This window comes from Ursus arctos, unplaced genomic scaffold, assembly GCF_023065955.2.
Source record: "Ursus arctos isolate Adak ecotype North America unplaced genomic scaffold, UrsArc2.0 scaffold_5, whole genome shotgun sequence".
NCBI lineage: Eukaryota > Metazoa > Chordata > Mammalia > Carnivora > Ursidae > Ursus > Ursus arctos.
The window spans coordinates 59,950,816-59,961,173 of record NW_026623067.1 but is presented as its reverse complement, the minus strand read 5'-3'; the positions used below and the strand labels follow the sequence as shown (position 1 = coordinate 59,961,173).

Here is a 10,358-nt window from a genome sequence, read left to right as displayed (position 1 = left end):
AAGAACAAAATATGTGAAATGGCCTCACACATTGCTTGATACATCACTCAAATACTTTTTGGAGTTGAGCACCCCAAAATGTAAGAATATGCCCTTTCCCCCAGAGCGGAAATCACATCAGTTATTAATATGGCATTTTACTCTTTTGTAGGAAGAAGCTCAGCTCAAATTTAAACTGTTCATCCAAGATTCACACACGTGTGACTAGAGGAGCTGTGACTATTATCTATAGTGTGACAGTGTTGTGTACTTCAGTCAGCTATGTGTACTCTACATCTTTTGACTCAGGGAATCCTCACGAGAACCTCTAGAGCTAAGTAATATTATTGCCCGATGATTTTGCAGTTAAGACAAGTGACACGCACAGAGGTTAAGTAACTTGCCCAAGGTCACACAGCTAGTAAGGGGCAAAGGTAAGGTTCAAACCTAGGAAACCTCTCTTTGGGGTCTGTGAGTTTAACCATTACTCTGTAGTAACAAGAGTCTGTTTCTAGAAAGGTCTTTAAAGGAGTATTAAGGAAGTCCAGGCACAGAAGGACTTGCCAAGGACAAAGGGCCAATCTAAAAAAAAGAAAGGAATTTTGAGTGTTGCTTCTACTATACTCTGTGTGTGACCTGAAACAGGTTCTGGGAACTGAAGCCCTAAATGAGAACAAATTTAGGGAGACAAGAATTAATCAGGGTGACATTAGCTACTGCATGCATAGGCCTCAAATTTTTAGTAGTTTAGAATAGTAGAAATGTCTTTTTTTAATTGTGGTAAACTATTCTTAACAATTTATCATTTTAATCATTTTTAGGTGTACAGAAAATGTATTTTTTACTCATAGAACAGTCCGAGGTGTCCTGGTTCCTTCCATCCTATATTCTGACATTCCCTGAGGTCTTAGAGCTAACTGAAGGGGAAAGAAAGGAAAAGGAAGGTATACCTACTTCTTAAATCCTTGGCCTGGAAATGATACACATCAGCTCTGTGAAACTGTGCTTGTGAAATTGTGGTGAACTAGTTCCAGAATTCTACTGAATGCACGGGAGGGGTGGGGGACTCAGAAATTTTTTTTAATGCTCGGGCAGCTACTTCTTGGTACTATTCTACATAATGGAATTCTGGTAGACAGCTGGCCATCTCTGCCAAAAGCTCCTTTGCTAAATTCTTTCTAGTCACTGACAACACTAGAAGCACTAGTTTGGAACCCAGGAAAAATACATAAGACAAAAGATAAAAGGATCCTTCCCACATTCGTAGAGAACTGATTGGTGCTGTGAAGTCTTTATCAAGTCAGGGCCGCTATCAGTGTCCATATCAACAGGGCAGAACACTTAGCAACTTTGCCAACAACAGGTGTCAATACAGTCAGCAGAGACATTAGCACCTCTGACACAGCAGGACGGCCAGCAACAGTGGCTCTGGCAGATGACCGAGAGAGCAGAGCCACCTTTGGTGGGTGCGGAAGGTGAAGGCACTTTGGGCAGGCATCAGCAGTGTCTCTGGGGCTATCAGAGGTCCCGGCAGTAGGTCACTTGGTGAAGGGGGAATTCCTGGGTACCTGAGAAGATATTCTGTGATTGTGTGTGAACTATCACCATCTGAGTGATGAGATAGTACATGGGAAGAATCCAAACTTACAGATCGGGGAGCCAAAGCTGCGGGACGGGTTCCCTGGAAGCCACTTCACATCTTCAATGACGGCAGCTTGAGGCAGGGAACAGATACCTCCTAAAAGCTATTGGATGCGGCACAAATTGGCTTTCAGGATCAGACACCCTCTGCAAAGAGGATGAATTAGGACCTGTGGCTTGCTACAGGAGAAGGTAAAAAGCTGACGGTTAGCGAGTGGATTTGCAGGGGTGTGAATGTGTTGCAAGCAACTGAAAAGAATAGAGGGAACTGGGGTGAAGAGAGGAGACTTCCAAGCCCCAGGACCCTGGAAGTGTCCAAAGTGTACAGCTGTCAGAACACGGCTCTATAGTCTTCAGTCTGGAAAGGTATCTTCAGGACTTAGGAAAGAAATGGACTTCAGTGTCCAAAGCACCAGAATGGAAGCTTGGCAGGTCCTGAGCAAAGCCTTAGAGATAGATGTCTGATTGTGACCGGGTGGAGAAGGCTGAAGCTTGGAGCCAGATAGAATGCTGCTCACAATCCAGAGGAGGACCTGGATTGACTTAGGGCAAAGTGTGGCCCCAGGAAAAGAGCATCAGTATTACCTGGGGACATGTTTGAATGAAAACTCTTGGGTTCCACCTCAAAAGTACTTAATCAGAAACCCCGAGGGTGGAGCCCAGCAACCTGTGTTTTTAGTAAACCATTCGGGTGATTTTGATGCAGGCTAGGGACTCAGAAGACCCAAGGGATTGGAGGGGGATAGATAATGGGGATAGATAATATCAGACTGAAGACAGACCCTGAGTAGTAAGCAACATGATGGAGGCTATGATCTGGGAATCCCAGTCTCCTTTCACCAATCTTCCAACAGATTTGGAAATGGGAGACCCATTAAGATGCAGACACAGACTGTATAAAGTGAGACCAACATTTCAACTTATGCCATAAACTTGTGTGAGATCGGCAGGCACAGATGCTCACAAGGGGCTGGGAGCATGGCAGCCCCAGGTGATACCTTAGGGTGGGAAACATAGATGGGTTTCACAGGAACCTTGCATGTCTACGCATCTCCTACCATCACCCCATCAATTCCCCATGTTCCATATGCTTTCACTAGCCCCCTCTGGGTGCACCACATAACCCCACTCCCATAACCATGTTGCTCTTTGTCCTTTTCATCAGCATTCAAGATAAACACACAATAAAATTTTTTTCATTCACTGCTATTTCTCCTCCTTATCAAACTCACTAGTATGGCAACAGTATTATTTTCTACTTTATGTTATTGCATGTAAATGACGTTTTAGCCCCATCATAGAATCATAACTGAGCTGATCTTGGAGCTACAATATTTTCATTTTTCTGTAGAAAAATGCATTTCAACCTACAAACAACACATTTACAACTGAACTTTGGAACGTGTTCATAGATGGGAGGCAAAATGATTGGCATGACCCCTCACAAACTGAAACAGAAAAAATATACAAATGATATCTATCCTATCAAGGAGATGAAACAAGTTCTATCACAATATTCCAAATCTGCTTTCAAATGCTGGATCTAGTTTCTCTTCCCTTCCCTCCACTGAAAAAAGAGGGAAGAAAAAAAAGAAAGGAAGGAAGGGCTGGGAGGGGGGGCATAATTAAGAATTGCACAGGTTCTTTTCTTTTTTCTGATACATGGATAAACTTTTATTTACCTAAAGGGAAAGCCAATGCTCACTAAATCTGTCTAACCTATATTTCCAATAGTGAAGGTGCTTAATTTACTATTTACCTTTAAAAGGCTTCAAATAAAATATAGCTAGGAGAATACACAAAGAATTCAGATTATAAACCTCTCCAGGTAATTCATGGTCATAATAACATTGGGACTGCAGTTTAAAAAAGCAATTTTCCATAGTTTACTTGGAAGTACAGATAAACAGTACCAAATCTATATATTAAGTTATAATAGGCAATTGTAAGCAAACAGTATCAAACTGCATAACTTTTTTAAAAAAACTTTTATTTTAAGTAGGCCCCACACCCAACATGGGGATTGAACTCATGACTCTGAGATCAAGAGTCATATTCTCTACCAACTGAGCCCGCCAGGCATCCCTCAAACTGTATAACTTTTAAAAATTAACCTGAAGCTGTAATGAACTATATGGAAATTGATATTATTTTTCAAGTTCTCCCAAAATCTCTACAAAGTCAGTGATGTACCATTCCGAGTTGTTTTTTACTTGTTGTCTGATCACATTTCCTCCAAATCCAATGGAAACATCAGCAGGAGGACAGGCTTCCATGTCTATGGCTCCATGACTATGGCTCCATGACTAATCATGACTATTGACTTAAAATGAAATTTTTCTTTCACAAGTTTAAGAACTTTTCCTTTCCCACCAGATTTGGCTGTTGGCTGCATTTCATCAACACTTGCATATTCGCATCGAAGTAGAATTTCAGCTACTGGCAAATATGTTGGTTGATGGGATACTGAGCTTTGAAGCAACATGCTCTACAATGCCCCTAAGGTCACCGGGTAAGAGGGAAACCTGAACATTTCGCTCTTGCAGGCGGCTTACTATCTCCCTTATGCCCCGGTCAGGTGTAGGGGGTGCTCTACTATGAGCCTTCACATCTGCTCCCTGGAGGGCTAGATGAGAGCTAAGTGTGCTGTGAGGGCAGCCATGAAAGGCACTGCCCCACCCACGGCTCGCTGTGTCAGTTCTGACAGAGCATCCTCAACTCCACAGAATTTGGCTAGCTTACCAATTCCATCGTCTCTGATGATTGCGCTACCCACATCAAAGCGTACTGCACAGCTGAACAGAAGAGCTTCCGCAACTCTGAATGGGAGACCATTCTTGAAAGAATTTTCCTCGTTTCTCCAGGGCTGGGTTTCTAGGAAATGACACTCTTCTCTTCCTGCTTCTATCCTGAATAAAAATGCAGCATCAAGTTCTGACTACAAACTTCTTTATGAGAGATCTTGTGAGTTCTGCAAGAGCAGGAGCCTTTGTGCTGCCACTGCCAACACCCGCCCCCTTCCCCCCGCCAGGCTCTTGCAGCTGCAACCTCCGAACTGCAGGGGGCGGAGGTCTGGCTCCGCGAGGTTCAGTCCCAGAGTCCGAGAGAGGTGACCTGTGCAGACCTGCAGAGCTTTTACCAAACAATCACATGAAGTCTGCTGATAAGTGAGGTGGCTTCTGGTAGGTTTTGCATGTGCTTTCCTAAACTCCAATTGCATAGATTCTTATCACTGGGCTGAATTACCCCGATCTGCAAACCCATCTCAGAAGCCCTAAAGACCCAAGAATACAGCATCTGTGTAGTACTCAAAACAGCAGTGGGACTCACTAAACTTGTTCTCTAAAAAACAAATTAATCCTGCCTCTCACAGCTAGACCTAGATGTTTTTATCCCAGAGAAAGAAATGCTAAGGGTAGGGAAGATTCTACATGGCTAGAGGATGCTAATGGAGAGGGTCCAGGATGAGTCCTTATAATTAGGAAGAACAGAAGCCTGATGAGGAAGCTAAGAAATGAACTCGCTTCTGCAAAAAAAAAGGGCCAGGGAGTGCCGGGTAAGAAAATGTAACTGTGGAATCCAGGGGATCAAAATATCCCGAACAAGCTCTTAACTCCATAGCAAACACTTGCCCCCTGCACAGCACTGCCACGGTGCCACATCTGTAGAACTCAGTGCCCATGATGCCTGCCACCACCCTGTCTCTGTCTTGGCTAAGGGACAGTATTTCTCCCTCTGCTCTGCCTCACTTAAATGTGTTCTATGAATCCATGGTTTTGGCTCTCAGTGTGCAGAGGATTCTATGTAGACAGTGTGGTCCAATTACAGAAGTTCTATTTGGGGACATGCACTATGAGCCTCTTACCCCAAAATAATCCACCATGTTCTTTGCACACTTTCCTGCTGGAACTCAAATTTCACCATCAAGGCATTTATCTGACTGAAAAAAAAACAAAACATTATTCCCAGAAGCCCAGTATTCATAGCTCACAGGGAGAGGAGCACTCTGGAGGCTGGTTCCTCTCTCTGGATAGATTAAATAATTACGTCAGCCAACTGTGACAGGGAGAAACAAAGTCCAGCCTTAGGGGCTGTGGCAAAGGCAGGTACATTTGAACTGAGGAGTAGCTGGGATAAAAAAGAAGGGAAGAAAATCTGTGAGTCTGGCAGTCTGGTGAAAAAATAAGGAAGACTATGGCTTCTATCCAGATAGAGGCCCCTGCAAGGGCTCTGACTCTGAGATCTCCCCATCTCCACCCCTATTCCTTTCCCTTCCTCTGGACTTGTCTTTCTCTTTCTCTCTCCAGATTTGCAGTTCAAGAAAAACAAATCTATTTCTCTCTAGATCTAATTTATTCCTCCATAAACTCACAGTAATGGGCTAAATTACAGTTGCTATCCGAGGACAAATCATCAGTGTTAAAGATTCCCAGGTTGAGGAAAGTTCCCTTAAAGTTCCAGCTAAGCAAATTATAGGATAAGGAGACAGAAGCTCTTTTAGATGAGTCAGGGATGATCTGAAAAAGAAACAGGTTTCAAATCAGTCCCCTAACCCAGGTCTAGCAAAAATGACATGGGTTTCAACTCCTGCCGCCATGAATAGTAAGTGTTCCCAACAGGTACCGAGAGCCACGTTAGCTTCATGCCAACTTCCTGGAAAAGGTTAAACACCAAATCTTATGAATCTAGATCCTATGTGATTTTGCCTCACTTTAAAAAAATTTCCAAATACTTTCACATACGTTGCCTCCCAACGTCATATATTCATTTATGTACACCTAGACGTGACATTAGAGTGATGGCTGTAACAGATTGACCCCAAAATACAGTGACTTAAAGGGAAAAAAAACATTTTTTTAATATTACAGAACCGGCAAAGGAGTTCTATTCCACATGATCATTCAGCACATGGGGGAAGGAGAAGGCTCTGAAAAAACATACCTAAAGTCTTAAAAACCAGTTCAGGGAGTGGTACATTTCACTTCCACACATATTCTACTGCCTCACTTAACTGCATAGTAGACTGGGACATGTAATCTAACGAGACAGATATCTCCCAAGCTTCAAGCGGGAATAATTTTCATAGGTAGATAACTTGATTCGGGTTCAGGTTCAGACTTAGATTTAGTTTTAGTAGATTCTATCATTTTCTCAACTTTAAAAAAAATGAGGCTTAGGCTCATAAAAGATCCAAAGCTTTCTTAAAGTTGCACACCTAGTACATTGACAATTTAAAGACTCCAGCCTAGATCTTCCAAGTTGAGGAGGGCTTCACATGCTATATAACACCATGGAAGGTTTTTGAGGAAGAAGTTATGCAATGCAATGTTATTTTAAGAAGATAATTTGTCAGCAGTGTGAAGGCTGAATTGTAGAAAGAAGAAATGAAGATATGCAACTATAGAAACAATCCAAGCTAAACTCGACAATGGCCAAATCTAAAACGGTGGTGATTAAAAGAAGATGGAAGATTATTAGAGCAGAGGTTCAAAATTTAGGGCCCGTGGAAAGGCCTCCATATCGTCAAACTCTCTCCAACTTTCCCCCTCTCCCCTTCTCTAGGAAGCTTGGGAAAAGAACCAGTTTTAAATTCATAAAATCCAGACTAGGTTTGGTCTCTTTCCCTCCGTAGCTTCACAGAAGAATGGAGATGTCTTACCCAATGGTTTTCTATGAAAATCTATCCCCTAAAAGAGAGAAGACAAAGAAGAGCAACATGGAGCCAAGTAGCAGGAGAGCAAAGGGATAAGTGCATCAGAAACGATCACAGTGTATGGAGTCACCAGGTGGCAATTCAATTCAAAAACACCCATTTCAACCAGGTATGAATTCATATGCATTAGCAGGAATTTGTTCTGTTTATAATAATCATGGGAAAGAAAGGGCTGGGGGGAGGAACACAAGCATAGCTTGTGCCAAAGAAACTGCTGGTTCTTCTTCATTGTTTGTACAAGTAGAAGTCTGGTTCTGCCAACATGTAGGTAGGTGAGACCCAGGTTATGACATTTCTATATACAGAAACAAACAAACAAATAAAATACCCAGATACCTCATCCTCCAGTTAACAAAGGGAGCCTGAAAACTCATCCAGATCTCATTACTTGGTCTCCAAATTGGGGAGACCCTTTACAACCTGGATCCTAATGTACCTTTATTCATATCTGTTGCTAGTACAAATTGAAAGACTAATATTTTTGATGTTGTGTGATAGGTATTTTAGATATATTAACTCATTTCATCTCCCTACAACCCTATTATGTGGGTAGCATTATCCAAGGTGACAGTGAATAGGTGGTAGAGCCAGGATATAATTATGACCTGATTATTCTAAGGTTCATAGTCACTTCGCCAGAAGGGCCTGACTTGCAATCTGACACCTTTTAGGTCATTAGTAAAACCTAGTCCAGCAGTTTTTTAAATCGTGTTCCGCTGACCCCTCCATCAAAATCACTGGTGGTCTTTGTTAAAAACTCAGGTTCCCTGGCTCTGTCTAAGACGGAAGGAATAAAGCAGAGTGGGTCGGTGTCAGGAATCTGTACTTTTAAAAAGCACCTCCAAGTGATTCTGTTGCAGGGCATTATGGACGCAGATGATTCTTATGCATGAGGACCACACGCATGGGCCTCGGGTATTATCGAAAGATGACAACATACCGCCCTGGCTGACTTCAGCTTAGCTTGGCATCCTCTAACCAAATCTCGTTCCAGAGCCGCCTCAGTCTGCAGCCGCAGTAGGAACTGAGCACGCGCAGTACTTAGCTCCCAATCGCTGGGCGGGGCTCCCTAAGGCCCCGCCCCCTCGGTACCCGCCGGCGCCTGCGGTGGGGCTCTCCTTTAAGTAACCTAATTCCGGCTTCTCCCGGCTGCGTCCAGAGCCCCGCCCCCGAGTCTGGGACCAATCAAATGCCAGGTTGCTGAAGCTCGTGGCCAATGCACAGGGTCGTCCTTTATTCCTCTCTGCAGTTTGAAACTGTCTGATTGCTGCCAAGGTAGCCGCTGTACCGCTGTTGTTCCGGCGGCGACGCTGCGAGAAGACGGGGAGGCAGGCGTCTGGGTTTGTGGAGAGCCGCGACGGTGGGTAGCGGCGCCCCGGCGGGCCCCGAGCCCCCGACGGAGGCAGTGGAGTGGGGTTGAAAGTGCCTCGGCTCGGGTTTCCGCTCCCGGGACTCGTACAACACCGAGCCGGGGTCGTCTTCCGGGAAACGTGGGCTGTGCTCTTCTGCGGGCCGACAAGGTGCAGACGTTTTCCCTCCAAGGCGTCCGGGAAGAGAGGGCAGGAGTGAGGGGTACTTGAAGTATAGCGATTACTGTCGCCATAGGTTCCGGCCATTTAAAACGTAAAGGGAAAAGTAACCATGGCTAACGCTTTTTAAAGTAAGAGTTTGATTGAAACATGGTGGACAAGAAGGTGGTCGAAGAGAACTTCTAGCCCTTTGCTTACTCACAGCTGCTGTCCTCCTTTGCTTCAGTCCCTTACGTGGGGCGAGGCTGGCGCATCCCCTCTCCTTGCAGCTAAGGTGGGTGAAGAGCGGAGGGACGTCACCCTGCTGCCTGCTTGCACGTTAATTCACTCTGTCTCTTGGGGTTACATTTGAATTCCCGGACCCCTCTTTCCTTATCAACCAGTTATTTACCAAGACGTAATTTGATTTCTCTGGCAGTCGAGAAGTACCCGGAACTTCTTATCTCGTGGTTTCTGGTATCTTGGGTTAGAGAATATTGGAAATTTAGTGAACTGATTCACATCTGCCACCCATTAAAGCAAGCTTCATTTTTCCTCCTCTCTTTCTGAACCTAGAAACAGTAAGAAAATGCTACGATTGTAAAGTTTCAAAGAAACCGTGGTACCTTGCTGGCATCAAAGCAGGGCAGTTGGAAGACTTACAGCATATTTTCCAAAAATACAGTCGTTGTTTTATGGGGGCAGTATCTATTCAGAGACTCTTTTTGAAGTCAGACCCAACTTTTCAGATTCTTTGTTTTTTGAATCATCAGCACGAGCCCACCTCCACTCCTACTATCTACTCGGTATGCAAATACATCCTAAAAGAAGTGAATGAAAATAGAAATGAACCAGGTTACCAGGGTGGTGGATTTGATGTTCATGAAGCAGCCCTTCCTTGCTGGGCATGTGTGTGCTTATTTTATCCTCCCTAATTGGCTTAACTAAAGATAGTCATGCTGTGATTTAGTTTACTTATCACGTGTGTACACAATTATACTCATTGAATAAAGCTAAGTTTCCATGAACAAGTCCCAACCTATGTTTCCATTCTAATATTGTACTCTTCCCTGTGTCTGCCCTTTCTACTTCAATTTCCTTATCTCATTTATTTTTCAGGCCACTGTGATTGAGACCTGTTTCATCTTCTACTGAAATTGTGTAGGTAAATGTCCACAACTTCCTTACTGCCGTATTCAGGAGACCCCAATTTTCATCTTTCTTTGGCATCTGACTCTAAGCACTCCCTTCCCCAAGCTTTTATGATGCTTTTCTTTCTGTTAATTCTACCATTCTGACTTCCTTTTCTGTCTTTGCTGGCTGTTCTCTTCCCCTTTAAATGTTAGTGTTTCTAGTTTTTAGTCTCTTCTCACTACAGTAGTAGGCCTTTAACTTTATTAGGGTTATAGTCTTCTCTGAACACATATTAGAAGCTAAGTATCCTCTTACTAGAAAAATACACATGTGCATTTATACTAAAAATATTGCATGTAATTTGGGTGTATGGACCTCAGAAT

General features: G+C 43.6%; 1 protein-coding gene and 1 pseudogene across 17 annotated transcripts in view; one reads left to right on the top strand and one right to left on the bottom strand.

Moving 5' to 3' along the window:
• Positions 1-3,767: 3,767 nt before the first annotated feature.
• Positions 3,768-4,467, bottom strand: LOC113254926 (phosphoserine phosphatase-like; annotated as a pseudogene).
• Positions 4,468-8,532: 4,065 nt separating this feature from the next.
• The window catches only part of POC5 (POC5 centriolar protein), a 37,273-nt gene continuing 35,447 nt past the window's right edge, over positions 8,533-10,358 (top strand). For 2 of the 17 annotated variants that reach the window (XM_048221225.2, XM_044384110.3), the window contains exons 1-3: positions 8,568-8,693; positions 9,418-9,647; positions 9,961-10,006. The gene's annotated coding sequence lies outside the window, so the exon portion shown is untranslated. Of the gene's footprint in view, positions 9,137-9,417; positions 9,648-9,960; positions 10,007-10,358 lie in introns of those variants that run through there. The other 15 variants (XM_048221226.2, XM_026498766.4, XM_026498768.4 and 12 more) reach the window with 10 other exon arrangements.